At 36.9% G+C, this 18,779-nt stretch overlaps 1 pseudogene; it reads right to left on the bottom strand.

The window, feature by feature from the left end:
• Positions 1–4,057: 4,057 nt before the first annotated feature.
• On the bottom strand, positions 4,058–4,603 carry LOC133089882 (ADP-ribosylation factor-like protein 1; annotated as a pseudogene).
• Between the last annotated feature and the right edge of the window lie 14,176 nt (positions 4,604–18,779).

The following is an 18,779-nucleotide window of genomic DNA, read 5'->3' as shown; positions in this document are numbered from 1 at the left end:
TTTCCTACGCCAATTAAAATTCCATTTCACATCCAACCACCACTTCGGCTTCGAAGCTGCTGCTTGATACTGACATTTTGTAGATGTTGTATGGCTATTTCTTTACGTATCTATCTATTGATGAGGCTCATAGTCTTTTCAGTATTAATTAGTACAACTGACTTCCAATCAGCTAGTTTCAGTACACTCTGAAAAAGAACAATAAACCTAATACTGACCCTATTAACAAACACAATACTAGCCTCATTACTCGTACTTATTGCCTTCTGACTTCCTCAACCAAACACGCAGAAAAAACAAGCCCCTACGAATGCGGATTTGACCCTATAGGATCCTCCCGCCTACCCTTTTCCATAAAATTTTTCCTACTAGCAATCACCTTCCTCCTTTTCGACCTAGAAATTGCCCTCCTACTACCCCTTCCCTGAGCAACCCAGAGTATTCTATTTTTTAGACCAATCTTCAGCATATTTTTGTATAATTATATATTGTTGGACCCCTCCAGCCTTCGGGATAGTTCTATAAAATGGAAAACTTGAGGAGACACATTGGACAGATTCTCACTGAGAGGGTGGAGTGTTGCTGACCACATCCCTAAGGAATTCTCCCAGCGCATCTGGTGAGCGTGTACGTGTCTGTCCTTTGGGAAAATGTAGCTAAAGTTAACACTACAGTCATCCCTTGGTATCTGCAGGGGACTATTTATCTGTGGATACCAAAATCCAAAGATACTCAAGTCCCTCATATAAAATGGAATAGTATTTGCATATAACCTATACATATCCTCCCGTATACTTTAAATCACCTTTAGATTATTTTTAATACCTAATACAATGTAAATGCTATGTAATTAGCTGTAAATACAATGTAAATGCTATGTATGATAAGTAGTTGCTGATATGTAGCAAATTCAAGTTTTGCTTTTTATAACTTTCTGGAATTTTTTTCGAATATTTTGGATCTTTGGTTGATTGGATCTGTGGATGAGGAATCGTGGACGTGGCGGACCAACTGTACAGATGAGAACACTGAGGCAAAAAGAACTTAATTGCATATAGTCACACAAGAAGTAACAAAGTTCTAAATCAATCCCAAGTGTGACTGACTGCAAAGTGAGTATTCTTAACTACTAGTCTTTGAGTCAAGAAATAGGAACTCTATTATCTGTCATATATCTGCAAACTTGAAAGTTTCTGTCCTTTCTTGGTCTCAATTTTTCATCTGTATAATAAGGAAATTTTACTTTATGGTCTCTAATAAATTTTCCACCTGTATTATTCCATATATTCAATCAATCATTTACTTAATGAGCCTGCATCAAGTGCCCAGAAATTTTAAAGTGTACCACTAGATTATCTGGATAGTGTAAGTTCAAATAATTCACTTTTTTGCATTACTTTTTTCATGAGATTCCACCAGGAGACAGAAATAACTCATCATCTGTGTTTTTTGCTTCTTTCCCTGGATTCCTTCCACCACCAATATTACAAACACACAATTTTTTCACCAACAGTTGGGCCACATCCTCCATAACCTAATAATATTTTCTTTATTCTAGAGACAGAGTATATTTATTGAAAACCTTCTATATTTATGTAATTGACTAATTGTTTTTCTCGTTTTCCTGTCAGCTCTTCAATAATGAAATGATGGAAAAAAAAAAAAAGAAAGAAAGAAAAGGTCTGGAATGTTTTCTCTGATGGCTGAAATCTATTACTCGGACCATAAATTTGCTGTCAGAAGAACACAAGATCATTTATGATCACACCTTTTTATGTCCCAGAAGCTATAAATGTTTCCCACAAAAGCATGTAAAATAATTTTGCTATTCTATTCTTTGTGTTTCTAACAGCCTTACATAGTCTACATGTCAGAACTAATTACTCTCACCATGATTCTCTTTTCGTCTATGGACATAATTCATTTTACTAATTACTCAATATACGTCTTCCTATATACCAACCCAGTAGCATCTTATGAGTATGCGTTGACTTAAACCCTGTAAAATACTTTCATTTTGTCAAAGAAATATGTTGCTCCTTACTGTCTTGAAAAAATAATGCCAGAAAAGACATCTATACTGAATTCATCTACACTGAATTATTATTTTGTGTTCTGCTGGTCACAGGCTGGCTCCCCCAGAAATAAGCCTGCCAGGTGGTTTATAGGGTCAATGGTACTGGGTATTTGTTACTCTACTCTTCCTTTTCCTACCCTTTCTCCCGCTCTGTTCTACATCACAGGGAACACCATTTTCCTGCCAGCTGGTCTCTCTTGCCAACTGGCTTCTGGACAGGTTTAAGCAATGGTGAAAATGGGAAGGTGAGAGCAATAGAGAAACCAGAGTATTTCTTCCTCTCTTAGACTCTGCAGGGATATCTTTGGCTGTGGCTGCATCTTCTCAGCTCATGCAGAACAAAAACCCCTCCTTCTGAGATCCAACTGCTGATAGCCAAAGTTCTAGCTCTTTGAGTAGCCCAACTTCTAGATCTGGTATCACTGATAGGGACAGAGTAAAGGGACAAAGTAGGTGATTAAATATTCAGTAGTTAATCCCACTAAGGGATCATAAGTAGAGAGCGAAGTATGGGAGACCTCATAAATTAATGATTACACAAGAAAGTAGGCCTGCTTAACAACAAAACCAAGTGGGCTTACTTAGCAACAAAACTACGCAATAGAAGCATGAGACATACCCCCAAAACAATAAAACAGTGGTGGAATGGTCCACATCCTGCCCATTGAAGTCAGTAAGTTAATGATCCTTGAGAAGCGGCTTTTTCTGCATGTACTAAGAGCAGGAATATAGGGGAAAGGTGGCATTATACTGAAACCTGAGATGATTTACCATATTTTAGCATATGTTACTGCCTTTTTGCTCATTTCCATAGTACCGTGACAGTCCCAGTTTGACCATGTAGGGAAAAGAAAACTCCCCCACCCCATGTGGAGGAGGAGCTAGAGATGGAAGTTTGATATCTACTCAAAATGAGGAAGAAGATGGTCTTTTTCCTTTGATTGTAAAAACATAGCCCACTAAGTTCTCAGGGTGGCATTCCCTTGCCTGCCACTTGTATGTCTCACAAGCATCCTACACTAATGAACTCGTTCCTTAGCTGTCACTCTGCCTCTCGCTGAATTCTTTCTGCACTGAGACAGAAGGATCTATGCTCTACTGAGTCCCAAAACGCATTCTGTGGTTTCATCACTACTTCTTCCTTCGGTCCCTTCTTGTCTAGGCTAGTCATGCTCCTAGATGTTTTTAATCTCTGGTTTGCCTAAGTATCCCTGATTGATTCACCAGCTCTTCTATCATCCATGTAAACAATTCCCTGAATTTTATTCCCTCTGCTTAAAAGACCTAGTATGGTTTCTGTCTTTTGGACTGGACTCATAGATTAACCCACACTTATTCATTTCACGCTCATTCACTAAGACTTCATTATGTATCAAATTTGTTCAAGTCACTGTTTAAGAGTAAGAGCATACCTGTTAATATGATATACTTTTCCTATCTTGTATAAAAATTATAGTCCAGTGGGAAAGACAGATATTGTATAATAAATTGTGGGTATGATATATATTATAAAAGATAAATTATCTGATATTATGGGATCAAAAACAAGAGAAAGTTAAATCAAAATGAAGAGTCAGGAAGGTTCTTAACTTTGTCCCTTTTCAAATGAGATCTAAAAGGTGAGATAGCCTTGACCAGGTGTATGCAATAAGAATAATATGCGAGAAGAAAGAACTTATTTTAAAACCATTTTACCTAATTTCCCATTTTACAAATGATCTATAAAATTTTCATCAGTGTTTGCTTTGAGGGTATAGAGCTACGTAGCTGGGCAATGGAGGGAGGAAGGAGCTTTTATTATGTACATTCTTTTTTTCCAACCAAATACTTATTTTTAATATTTATTGCAAATGTTGCAGTCAGTTTGGTATATGCTGGTGATCATACAGTTTTAACATGTAGTAGTGTGAAGCACACTTTAACTATTTCCACAGGGATATGTGATGTGGTCTTCGTTTCAGAGGAGCAGAAGTGACTGAATTACTGTCTGCTCTTTAATGTGTCAACGAACCATTCCATTGCCTCATCAAGGCCAGTGCCTTTGGTTGCTGAAGTTTTGAATATTTGCCATTTTCAGTCCTTCAAGGCAGGTAACCCAAGTGAATTTGCCATCTCCGAGGGAGTCATGGCCTGTTTCATGTCCTGCTTATTGCAAACACCACTAAAATGGCTTTTCTCAGCTCTTCTTCCTCCAACATGGCAACTAAGTCTGATTTGGAAATGCCAATTCGGTCTCGGTCACAACTGTCTACTACATAAATGACTGCATCTGTGTTTGAATAATAACATCTCCAGTATGGCCTGATACTTGTCTGTCCTCCTAAATCCCAGACTTGGAATTCTAGGTTCTTGTATGTTACCGTCTCAACATTAAATCCAACGGTAGGAATTAGTAGTAACGACTTCTCCAACCTGTAATCTGTACAAAATTGTAGTTTTTCCTGCTCCATCTAATCCCAAAATTAAAATCTTCATTTCCCGGGTTCCAAACAGACTGGAAAAAATGCTTGAGAAAAAGCCACCCATGATGAACTGCCTGTCCTCCCTCGTCGACCATCAGAGACTGGCCCCGGCCTCAGCAGTGACTCCTAATCGAGCCTCGGAGTCGCCACCTCCCTTCGCCTAGGCCTGCGCTCTGGCTCCCGCTTGGGCTCTGATTCCCAGGGGGTTTCTTTGGAAGCTTGGTCAGCCAGCAGCTTCCACATCGGACCTCCCGGCCGGGGTGGGGGCAAGGGGCCACCGCCTGTACATTCTTCTATAACCTTTGAATAATGCTAACTACATGTATTTTATATCCAAAAAGATCATTTAAAATTACCTATAAATATCTGAAAGTTTCTAAGACAGAACTGGTGAATAATTTTTCTAATTTAAATAAATATCCAAAGAGACGTGCATGATAGTTCACTGAGGTTTTATGCACTTTCTGGATAGTAGAGTGTTCCCAATTAGAATGAAGGTGACCCAAAATATTTCAAATATTTATGTAAAAATGTGTGTCTTGGAAAACATATAATGCCAGATGCTTAAATAATAATAGAACATAAATATATTGGCTGTCTGTGTAATCCTTAATTCAAAATCTCCTGCAGCCACCCAAGAAAGAGTTACAAGGTGTGCACCTGCAAACGTAAGTGCTGAAATCTGTCCCTGTGTGTCACCTTGCCCCTTTATTTAGCTTGAAAAGAGCAACTGATATTAAACCTATTGTGACTTGTTTTAGTACATCATTTTTCCTATTTTTTTTGTTCAATTTGATTTAAAATACTTATTATATAGTATTTGCCAGGTACTGTGCCTGGCTCTGAGGATGATATAACAAATAAAATACCTATCTTGCCCTAAGGAAATTTTTATCTGAGAGATGCAGACAAGTGAATGAGTGCTTATGATACCATACGATACATCCCAAGAGAGAGGTTGGCATAGTGTGTTACGGGAACCCAATAGAAAGGCATCTAGCTAGCCTTGGGAAATTAAGGCATGCTCACTGGAGGATGTAACAGCTAATTAGAAGAGGAGTCAAAACTCTTTTTTGGTAGAAATACACAAATCTATACGTTAACACTTTTTTGGATAACAAGATTGAAACCAAATAGTGGTTAATTCTCCAAATAAGCCAAAACAATATGGTAATTTATTTATGAGATCCAGTTTATAATTATTATAAAAGACTATACCTTATATAGATTAACTGCTGTACCCCCATCAATGCCACTTAAGGGTGATTGCTGATGAAAATTTTTCATAAGATGCTAGTCTCAAATAGTGTTTCCTGAGAGTAAGGCATAGGGTATGTTTTACCCTAAGGTCTCCTTATTCTCATAAAGGAATTATAATTAGAGCCATAATTAGTAAACTTGCTCATTATTCTTAATTAAATTAGACATTATCCAGACATCAAAAATTATAGTATACTCCAATTATGTGCCAGAGTAAGTTATTCATGTAATTGGCCTTATGCTTAACATACAATTAAATGTGCCAAATAAAACAAACAAACAAAGCCTCTCTGGAGCTCCTGATTACAGAGTTCCATGCCTGCCCAAGCTGCTCACTAGCTCCCTTTTCACTGAACTTTACTTTGACTCTAAGCAGCTTTCTCTGTCCTGCTGTATAAGAGAAAGTCAGTGAAAGGTGGGAGAGGTTCTAATAAACATCTGAGCTATGTAATCATGGCCACACCCCCTCTCATGTGCAGCGAGGCTTTCTATTCATCTCCGTTTGTTTCCTAGCACTACCTCGTGGCCAAGATGGCCACGATGGCCATGATGCCAAATTCTCCTCTCCTTTTAGCTTTCAGTTGATGATGGTATTTCCTCTTTTTTTGACAAGATGAGGTCATTCAACATGATATCTCTCATTCTTAGCTTCCATTTCACCAATACTAAATTTTAACCTCTCTCGATGTAGATAGAAAAATGCAGCTGTAGATAGAAAAATGCAGTCCTTTCTAAGGTTAATTCTTTTACCTTGGTTCTTCCTCATAACCAGTATTCTTAAAATCTAACAAATGCTTTTGTGTAATTGTTCTGTATTTTTCTTTTAATTTTTCTTTTCCTTTTCTGCTGACTCCTTTGTCTTTGTCCATAAATGTACCATTGTTTCCACTTTATGCAAAGGGCTATCGCTTAATTCCACCTGTATATGTGTCTGTCTGCCTGTCTCTGTCTCTCTCTCTCTCACATACAATATATAGACATTCAAAGGAACATTTATACAAATGCTAAACAAACAAAGAACAGGGAGTGAGTGGCTGGGGAGCTAGGTAAAAGGGGTTTTAAGACTGAGATTTGAGCCAGGTCCTGAAGAATCAATAACTTTTTTCTTGATCAGTGGTTCTCAAACTTTTTTGATCTCAGGACCCCTTTATGGTCTTAAAAGTAAGTAAGGACCCCAAAGAGCTTTTGTTTATTTGTGTTATATTGATCAATATGTTTGTGTTATAAATTTGAAACAGAAATTTATATTTGAAATTCACTTATAAATAACAAAAACCCACTGCATGTTAACATAAAAATATGTTTCCAGAAAATAGCCACATTAAAAAGAAATCAAAGTGTCATTGTTTTACAATTTTGCAAATCTCTTTAATGTCTGACAATAGAACATTACTGGTTTCTCATATCTGCTCTGCATTTAATCTGTTGCAGAATGTTGTTTTGATTAAAGTATGCAAAGAAAATTCTGCCTCACACAGATATATAATTGAACAAGGGAAGATGATTCTAATATCCTTTTCATATGATTGAGAATATTGTTCTTTGATATTATGCTAAAACTCAGCAAGTAATAGTAAACTCTTACAGGTTAGTGGTAATATGCAATATGCAACCATGTCAATGAACTATTATTGCCCTGTTTCATTAAAATCCACTGGTCTGTCTTGCACTTTGATATTTTACTCATGATTGCATTGATTATTTGGAAAATACTTGTTCATAGAATTAGGCAGATCTTCCAAACTTGGACACCTTTCATTGTAAAATGTAAAAAAAAAAATCCCATTCACTAATATCCCCACCAATATCACCACCTCCAGTTTGGTGGTAGGATCAGCAATATACTACCACACTCTTACTGGTTTCAGTACATTGTTTTTCCAAATCTCTGGAACTGCAATGTCCAATATGATGGTCATTAGCCTAATGTGGTTATTTAAATTAAACTTAATTAAAATTAAATTAAATAGCATTAAAATTTCAGTTGCTCAGTTGAATTAGTTATATTTCAAGTGCTCCATATCACATGTGGCTGGAGGCTATTATATTGTTTAGCGCAGATAGAGAGCCTTTCCATCATTGCAGAAAGTTCTCTTAGGCAGGGGCAGGGTGGAGTATCTTATTCTTTTTATCCTAACCATAATTTACTGCATTCCCCTTACCCTAGTGACCATCCTAGGAGGAATTATGTATCACCAGCTTTATGAATAGTTCTTTGCTCTGTTTCTATCTTTTGGTTAACATAAACCCCCATGGGAATGCCCTACCCAATACACTAGACTTGCCATTCTTTGATGCCCTATATTTCCAATGTCCTTCACCTGTAGGCCACTTCTTAAACAACCCCAAATTGCTCCAACTCTAAGATCTTAAAATTCACTCTCTCATTCTCAGATCACTTATCCCTGTCTTCCAGCTCCCACTTTCTTATTTCCATCTTCCTGCTATTTGAACTCATTAACATCAAAGTATAGCAATAGGTCTATTATCAAGTAATAGTCCTATACCAACATAAAAAAGATCTCTGGCTTGGACCCTTGGATATTATCACTTGAGTGAAGGCTCTGGCATGTACCTAGAGTGGTACCCACGAATAGCATTATCCAAGCTGGAGTCATCTTCTAGTGCCTATATTTTGTTGCTTTCTGCCTATGTCCTGTCTAAATTTCTTTCTACTTTTGCCCTCCCCTTTTGAAGCTGAACATATATCATGAGTTTTGAAACATAATCTTGGGGATTACTGAAGCCTGCTGATCCTCTGCTTCCCCATCTTCTTGAATTTCTATCGTTTGTCTTCTACCAGTGACCTACACCAGAATCCAGGAAGCTGCCCTTAACCCCTTCCAATCTTCCACTACCTACATCCAGTTTGTCACTAAGCTCTGCCCTTTCTGCTTTCTAAATGTCTTATATATCAGTTCTTTCCTTTCTAAACCTAAAATATATCTGCCGGAGCACTGAGAAAGGAGATTGGTTGATTAGAATTGGAAGTTGCCCGTGGGAAAGGTGAGACTCCAAAAGGCTATTTGGGGTTTTTAATGGATAAACTTATAGGAGACTTAAGGAAAAGAGAGAGAGAGTTAAATCAGGTCAGTCATGGTCAGCAATTTACAAGGCAGCAGATCAATAATTTCTCAAGAATAATTTCTCAAGAATAATTCTCAAGAATAATTTCTCAAAATTTTTTCTCAAGAATAATTTCTCAAGGCAGCAGATCAAGAATTTCTCAAGAAATTCTTGAATTCTCAAGAATTTCTCAATCAAGTTCTCAAGTTTGGAACCCATAGCCCAAAGCTTCTTGAAACTGTACCCAGAGAAGAAAATAAGCTATTTTAGGCAGGAAACAGAGCATTTTTTCAGGGGACTGTTGCAATGAAAGGTCAGTGCATGATGGCAGCCAGCTGCAAATGATGGTAATGGCTTTGTGGAGCACAGCAGCTGTCTCAGCGGGGCAGCAGCAGCCATGCAATGAAACCCTCTACTTCCTGCCTATAATACAAAATTTTGCCAACTTTCTCTGCACAAGTTGCCAGCACACAATTCCTGCTTAAAGCTGGGGAAGATTGTGTATGAAGTAGTAACCCTTCCTGTTGCCCAAGCCCACCGATCCACTGGGAATTAGTTGTTGTAACAGCAGATTGCAGACTTTTCCAGAAGTACCTGGTTCTGAGAAAAGTACAACAAGGAATACAACAAGGCTGTAGGAGACATCAAAGAAATCATCCTTACCCCTTACGTTCTCCACCATCTTGCTGAGACAGAAGAGACAACATGAAGCAGTTTAGGCATTAAAACTGCTATGGTGCTAACTTCATCTTAACACTTGTCCTGTACTGCTGGCCTGGGGATATGAAGTTTACACAGTTATTTCTGTAGTTCTGTTCTTCTTTCTACTGTAATATGAACAATTTGAGGGTAGGGTATTTGCCTTAATAACTGCATACTCTCTGGTAATATTGGGTACTTAATAGAATCTAAGTGTTTGTGATTTAGAGTGAAGAGTCAAGGGGATATTCTATGTTCTGAGAGAATACTAATGCATAAAAACCAATTTAGTAATTAGTTCTCTTAAGTAATTTATGTTACATTTTATATTTCCCTCTCTTTTTTAAAGTTGCTATCAGTATAATAAATTCTGATATCTATAATATTTTTATTTTTATTTTATTTTTTTATAATATATATATATTTTTAATTCCAATAGTATTTTACAGGACCTTTAATCTCTCTCCCTAGCTTTCTCTGAACCCCCATTCATATATATAGCACATCTTTATATCACAGAAAAACAATTAAAAGTGACCAGAACAGTCTATTACCAGTCCCCACCAGTTTTAGGCAAGCTTGAACTTATGAGAAGAAAAGCAATGTCTAAAGGTTATTACATTTAAGCATTGGTATGGAAGCCTAGCCTCTGTCATGGCAGAAATAAATAAATAAATAAACACACACACACACACACACACACACACACACACACACACACACACATTTACACATTCCAGATCCAAAACTGGGAACTGGGAGTCAGGGATTGACAAAAGATTTTTGCTCTCTTTCTGAAGACAAGAGGCATTTAATGCCAAACTTTGGAAATTTTAAACTAGCTTCATGTTCAAATGGAAAAAGTGGAATACTTGGGGATCTGCCTATCTTTGACAGTCCCCCATCACTTTCTAGTCACATAACCGGTTTTATTTTTCTTTATCATACTTAGTGCTTCCTGACATTATTTTATATATCCATTTATTGTCTATCTCCTCCATTAAAATATAAACTCTCTGAAGGAATCCTCTTTGATCTGCTCAAAATTCCTACCATCTAGAATAGTAAAACATAGCCTTTTGCTCAAGAACTATTTGAGTGGATGAATGAATACAGAACATATGATCACTTTGACTATAATAGTTACTCTTTACAAAAAACTCTTCCATATGAGATATATTATGTTAAATACTTTATATGTATAGTTATTTAATGTTAAGGAAAGCCTTAAAAATTAGGCAGTATTATTTTCATTTTAAAAAACAGGTAACCAGGCTTCCCTGGTGGCTCAGTGGTTGAGAATCTGCCTGCCGATGCAGGGGACACGGGTTTGAGTCCCGGTCTGGGAAGATCCCACATGCCACGGAGCAACTGGGCCCGTGAGCCACAACTACTGAGACTGCGCGTCTGGAGCCTGTGCTCCGCAACAAGAGAGGCCACGATAGTGCGAGGCCCGCGCACCGCGATGAAGAGTGGCCCCCGCTTGCCGCAACTGGAGAAAGCCCTCGCACAGAAACGAAGACCCAACACAGCTAAAAATAAATAAATAAATAAATTAAAAAATAAATAAATAAAATAAAATCTGCTCTTAAGGAAAAAAAACAAACAAACAGGTAACTGAATCTAAGAGAAGTTGAGTCACTGATATAAAATCAGAAGCTGGTTAGAGAGATACTTCCAGTCTAACAGTTCAAGATGCTCCATGAAACTGGTGAAAATCATTAACAAAAAATCATTTTAAGTCTCTAGAATTGGTTTTAAGAACATACAACAAAAAGAAGAAACATTTCTTAGAGAAAATATACTAAAACTCAACAAGAACAATGAGAGTCGGTGATGCTTGTACCAAGACCCGCTCCTTCCTTCCTTCTTTCCTTCCTTCCTCCATGGGGCCCAGGGACTGAAACTCCACTGCAGTGGGGTACAGCCCAGAACAGGGCCCCTCTCTGCGCGGCCCCATTCAGAGGGCTATGTTCTCAGGAGAGGGAGACTGTCAGCATTTTTCATCCTACCCACAGCTATCTGGTGCTGAGGCTAAGTCTGGGCAAATGTGACTAAGAAATGGCCCCAGTGAAGGCTCAACCTTCATCACAGCTGAAAACACTGGGGCTCTGATTGCCCTTGCCTTGTTGGTTTGCTTATTTTAAAATTAATTGCATTATTATCATGGTAATAAATGCATATAGTTTAAAAAAACCTGTCAAAGTCTTATACTGAAAAGTAGAAGTTATTTTTCTTTTCATGTGATAAAGCCATTGAAAAAAATTCAGTTACTATTATTTAGTTGAGTGTTTGAAGAGAGAGGACATAAACACTGGTGGTGGATCAGGAGGGTAATTTCCAAGCAGGGGGGAAGTGGGGTGTTGCAATAGGAAGTCTCTGATTGAGAGCGATGGCTGCCTGGGGATTCCAGAGAGCATGGCTGCCTGGGATATGAGAGGAGAGAAAGAGAGGATGCTAAAAATAAATTGTCTGCTTTGCTATTTTGTCTTGGTTTGGTCCAAATGCTGGGTATGAGTTCTTGGGTTAAGCAGAATCCTTGTCTGCTCAGCTCAAGGAGAGGAGATTTAGGTTAATGCAGGTGACCTTGGCCCACTGCCTGCAACTGCTCAAAGCAGGAGACCCTTGCAGTCTCACCATGTGTCCTAAATCAATCATTGGTCCTTGTATATTCTAAGGAGGTAACTGGGTCTTTCTTTAACCAGAAAACCCTGAGGCAGTCACATCAGACCCATAGTCATCCCAAGAGAACTGGCAGTGCCAGAAGGTTCCAAGGAGGAAAAGTATTATAGTATCCATAGATGAGCAGAATGACAAATATGGCAAATGGGATTTAGAACAGCAATTCCTTAAGTGTGTTCAATGCAACATTACCCCATTAGATGCTCCCTGAAGAAAAAAAACAAATAGAGGTCTGGATCGATTCCATTAAAGGCCTTAAAGCACTGAAAAAAATCAAGTTTACACCCACCATGTACATCAAAATAAGCATATTAGATTATGTCATAACTGTAACAAGTCCAACAAAATTCTGATTTTTCCCTGGTGTTAACTTCCTTGATGCTTTAAACAAAGATTAAATATCTATGTAATTTTTTTCTTCCCAATGCTGCTGGTGTCCCAAACATGTATTTTATCTGCCTAATGGTTAATGGTTACTCTGGCACAGGTTCTATAGTTAAATAATTTGGGGAAGTGACACATTTTCTCTAGAAGATCCATAATGCATGTGAGTATATTAAAGAGTGTGACAGCTCACTGGAGAGGAAAATGTGTGACTTTAATATAGCGTTTCCAAATTGTATTTGACCATAGAACCCATTTTTGACAGTATACATATTAGTATTCTATTGAACTAATGGTCTGCAGAAGATATTTGGAGACCACTGCTTAGAGGACTAAAGTTGGACAAGGCAGGCATCTGGCCCAAACAAGCCCCACTGTGTCCAACATTCTGCACAAATAGACACGATGGCACCAAAGATTAATCTTTTAAGGCATCTGTTCTCTTAATAGGGAACATAAATCCTAACCATCTAAATATACTTCTTGCTTTTTTCAGATAAAATATTTTCTGTACCTAACTGTAGTGTAACATTATTGGTGCTATTTTAATTGTCACTTGATATCATCTCAGAAGCAGCTGGCTATGTTTTGACGGTGACAAAATTGACAGAAGTTGTGTATGTGTATGTGTAATGTAATTTGTAATTCTCTGAAGTTTTGACTTGTGTTTTTAAAAAGTGCCATGTGCCTCAATAAATGATAAATCACTCAAGAAAGTTGAGATTCTAACAATCTGGTATTGATTGGATGAAGAGGAAGTAAATTTGAATTATGTGTAAATCGAAAGATAAACAAAAATCAGAAATTTTCCTTTGTTTAGTAATATTATATGCAGTACTACAAGGACATCACAAATTATAACCCAATGTACCTACTGAACACACAGGAATATGTGTCTCTGATAAACACAATAAATATAGTGATCTACTAGAGCAATGCCATCTTGGAAGATGAACTCAACTGTATTATGTAGTAATCACATGGTAATAGTGAATTTGGAGGTGACAGCGCTGAATAACTCTGCTGGAAATACGTTTTGAGACATTTTTCTAGTATAGTTTATGGATATGTGCTGACTCATTGCTTTCATTCCATTTTTCCTTGTAACCAATGACATGAATTAAAAGGAGATGACTGAGATTCAGGGTATAATCTATGACCTTGGAAAAAATACAGCCAATCTGCCCAAGTGAGAACTGTAATATTATTACTTAAAGTAAAGCTTTGCCCAAATGAGTTAATGAACTATAATATATGGTTTCACAGTGTACGTGGTACAGAAGTTCTTAGTATTTCTTCTTCTGTCTTGAACATCAGAGCTAAATGGACATGAGAAAATCTAAATTCATTGGGTATCTCATCATCAACAGAAGACTAAAATGAATAATAACTTACTTCTATTAAGTGCTTACCATGCACAATAACCTGAGGCAAACTCATTTAAAAACACATTACTTTGCATTTACTTGATGACATACTATGTGGAGCGTCTTGTCATATTCTTATTTGTCACCTGTATGTCTTCTTTGGTGAGGTGTCTAACAAGAGCTTTGGTCCACTTTTTAATCAAGTCATAGGTAAACTCTTTGTATGTCCAGAGTTTTAGGGCTACAAACTACCTAAACATTGTCATTGCTGTGTGTTTCATCTTCCATTTTGTGAAGTAGGAAAGGCCATCCATTATTTTTCTTAATTTTGCAAAACAAAACATATCTTGAAACATTGCCTAGAAAATTTCTTCCTTTTAAGCACACAGCACTGAGCACTCAGCCCTCAGAGGTTGCTGGGACTAAGATATTTCATTGGAATGGCCTAAAAATGGAAAAGTATTCTGTTTCAATTAACATTTCTTTTATTCATTTCTAGTGTAAATAAAAAGAATCCTCATATTGGGATAGGTAGAAAGTAAATCTGAATTTTTCTATAAATAATATGTAAATTATGAAACACATTTCATTAAACCTATCAAGTATTAATTAAACCATTCACAGACATTTTTTGGATAGAAATCATAAAGTTTTATCCCTTACCATAGAGAAAAACACAGACTGAATATTGCATATAGGAAAAAGTCAAGTTTTATGTTATGTAATCTATCCCACCAAAAAATACTATATTTCTGGGAAAAAATGTTTTACATGTTTAGATAATACTCATGTTTTTGAAAATATCAATCCTTATACGCACTAGAGCATCGAACACAATGCATGATACAAGGTATACACAGTAAATATTAGTAGATAACATTTTTCAGAAAAGCATAATTTTTCCTTAAATGATTTTAAATATACTGTCTACTAAGGATGATTATTTTTATATTCTCCATCCAAACACCCACTGGAATGCTAAACCTAGTAAGCCAGTAGAGAAAATGTATATCATGATTCTACCTTCTTCAGATGTTTCTCAGAGTGAGAAAAAGAAACCTTCACCTGTCATCTTCACTCTTCCTGTTCCTGTCATTCTAAGTATCATCAGTTAAGTGGATCTTGTCTAAACCATCCTCAAAATTCTCTCCTCCACAATTACTTCCCGATTTAACACAGTTGCTCCTGGTCACTCCCAGGATCACCACAAAAGTCTCTCCCTTGACAATGCTCAGGCCCTACCAAAGTTCTTAGCCTTGTAGAGAATTTTCTCTCACCTGACAGACCTAGACAAGTGTCTCACTCTAATTCAAAGCCCTGTTTTACTTACCCCATCTCCTACTGACTTGACTACAACTTCTAAAATAGTGAACGATTTCATCTACATTTATTATAATAAAAAATTGGGGGGCTTCCCTGGTGGCGCAGTGGTTGAGAATCTGCCTGCCAATGCTGGGGACACGGGTTCAAGCCCTGGTCTGGGAAGATCCCACATGCCGCGGAGCAACTAGGCCCGTGAGCCACAACTACTGAGCCTGCGCGTCTGGAGCCTGTGCTCCTCAACGAGAGAGGTCGCGATAGTGAGAGGCCCGCGCACCGCGATGAAGAGTGGCCCCCACTTGCCGCAACTAGAGAAAGCCCTCGCACAGAAACGAAGACCCAACACAGCCATAAATAAATAAATAAATAAATAAATAAATAAACAAACAAACAAATAAATAAATAAATAAATAAATAAATAAATAGAATTGGAATCCATTTTTTAAGTTTGACATGATTAGTTTTTAGTTTCTCACCTGTCTTTGGTGCTGCACCACATAGCGTAGCCAAGACAAGAGAGTCCCTGTGCACCACTCATCCTGTGAAGTCAGTGGCAAATCCCCTGGCAAACCCCCAGGCAGCATGTGGACTCTCCCCCAGACCCACACCCCAGTCACTACAAAGATCCAATGTACTCTCTCTGCTTTGCTTTTGCTTCACTCCTTAAGGAACCTGAACCCTTCACCTTTGGAAATCCTTTTGTGGTTTACTGTGTCAGTAATTAATTGTTTCAGATCTTGATACATGTATTTTGTTTGTCCTGGCACCTATTATAAATTCCTGGGGGGGGGGTGATTTATAGCAGGAGATGCTAATCACACATATACAACACTTTTTATACACTTGCTTATGCCAATTAATCTCCTCCTTGTCATCCATACTTTTTTTTGAAAAATGTTATAAAATGCCTTAATTTCTTTGTGCCCAATGCAGATATTTATGTAATATTTTATACATACATAATATATAATTACATAGTATATAATTTTATATTTCTGTATAATAGATAATATACAAGTATAAAATACGTAATTATATATGTAAATATATAATTAATGTCTCTGCACAAATGATCTCTGTCTCTCTGTGAAAATTGGTAATAACAAAGACTGTCTTTGTTTTTCTGTGATTAACACATTAAAATAGATATTTAATAAATCATTTTTAATTTGGAGGTAAATGGATTTAATTAAAATACAAATAAAGAGTGTAGAGACAATATATTTCCTTATTGCCTAAAGACAAATATTGTGTCTTGTATTTTATTGCCCAATACTATATCTGGGCAATATAATATTTATTTTTGTTCATATAATAATATAATATTTTGTTTTGCAACATGTCTTAGTATATACATATGCTTCAAGGTCTCATCCCTCATATAGGTTCTTTTTTTCAAGCTTCCTTTCCTAATTTTGGTCTCCTGATGTGCTGATCATGGGCATAGCTCTGTGTGGATTAGCAGCCAGCTCTTTACTTCTGCAACAACGTTTTTAACCTCATCTCTTTGTACTGAGTTACTGTGATTTACAAACTATTTCCTGTGAAAAAGTATCTTTTTATTGTAGAATTTATGTCAGTCACACATTAGTGCAAACATCTGGAACAGAGGAGAAAACACTTTGATTCTATCCCCAAAATGTCTCAAAGACCAAGAGACGGGATTATATAGTCAAATGAACAGCATAAAAGTACAATGGAGAAAGGCGTAAAAACACTGAGATTACTTAAGGCGGTCCGAGTATGATCACATATTTCATTTCATGTGATGAGTGTATCAATTATCCAGGCTATCTTCAGTTATGGATCACAGATTAATTTTTCTTTTGACAATCGTTTTGGTATTTCACATTTACACAATCCAAACAAGGGTTTTGCACACATGCAACATCCAACTCAAATGATGATAAAATGACCATGGCACAAATAAAAGTGGTCCAGAGCCAGAAGACAAAAGTTAAAAGTGGTGTTGGTGCCATATCCTCGCAATTCTTGTCTTTCTTGAATTGCGTTTAAAACCATTAACATTTTTGTCAGGTAATTCCCTTTTATTTGACTTTCGTGGAATTCTTTCCAAAATAAATCCAATAACCATACGACTAAATAGCTATCTCAGAAACTTGAGTGTTATTTCCTGTTCTCAGCACACTTATGATCAATTTTTTAAATGCAAATAGAAGTTAGCTGCAAGCAAATGAAATCGAATTCAAATTTATCAAAAGATATACATCAAGGATTTTACATGTGTTGAAATACTTCAGTTTCTAAATTGACTGAAACAAGTAGTCTAAACTTGCAAGGAGAAAATCTTGATAATGACTTATTGAATCATGATTTTAGCAAATATCCTAACAAAGAATACAACTGGTAAACTCTTTAGGAGAGACTAGTGTGTCAATGGACTTATTAGACAAAAAATGACCATTTTATTTTATACAATAATTTTGGGGGAGAGGTAGAGAGGAAATGTATTCATTCTAAGAATGAGTCTTAGAAATGTTTAGGATGACTTGTGCCCTTTAAGTGACTTTCTATCCTGACATGATGGCCTAAGAAAAGAGTGTAGTACACTCTGATGGCTTCCTCACTTCAAGATTCCCTTTTCTCTGTAAATGGCCCTATATACAGGAAACACACTGACCCTTAAATGCCATGTGACCTGACTTCCACCCTCTCAAGCTCACTTCCTTAAAAACTGTTCCATCCCGAGCCAATCAGAGAAATTACTCATGGAATTTGAAAATTGGCAATGTAAGATAAAGATATTTGTTGGAGTAGAATTACTTCGGTAGACACTTCCTAAAGACAATATCCATGTATTTGTCTTGTTGAAGTCCTCCCAAATTTCCTCATTCAATCTTTCTCTTGACCTATATTTTCCAGCTCTTCCTTTGATTCCTAGTCTCTACCCCAGCTACTTTTCAAATAAACCATTCTGTTGTTATTGCTGTTAATTTGTCCAGAGTTGGTTTCGGTTGCCTGTCAATAAAATGGAATCTTAAGTTACAGATATTGTTACCAGAGAGTACATTGTAGGCAACAGATCTTTAGGGACATGTGGAATATTTAGAATGGAATATCAGGCCAAGGAAATGGAAATACATTGAGTCCTTTCCTTATTTTAAGATGGTGAGCAGCCTATGGTACAAGAGGTCAAAACAAGTTAATCAGGTTATGTTCTGTGATCCACCGACCATGACTTCACTGAGGTTGAAACTCTGAAGATTTGAACAAATGACACTGTGGAAAATTTAAAGCAAATACAGTAGGTCCAGAGAAACAGAGATATACAATCTTTTTCTGATAGCCTTAAGTAACAAAATAAAAGAATCAAATTCAGATTTAAAATTCTGGACAGATTACATGGAATAAAATTCAAAATTCTGAGGGTTGCTAAAAATAGGTCTATAAATAGAAACTTGTGATTGTCAGCTTCTGTCATTGTGTCCTGGAAGGGCAATG

The sequence above is a fragment of the Eubalaena glacialis genome, chromosome 4 (assembly GCF_028564815.1).
Source record: "Eubalaena glacialis isolate mEubGla1 chromosome 4, mEubGla1.1.hap2.+ XY, whole genome shotgun sequence".
NCBI classification, from domain to species: domain Eukaryota; kingdom Metazoa; phylum Chordata; class Mammalia; order Artiodactyla; family Balaenidae; genus Eubalaena; species Eubalaena glacialis.
Note: the sequence above shows the minus strand (reverse complement) of the source record. Positions and strands in the feature narration are given on the sequence as shown.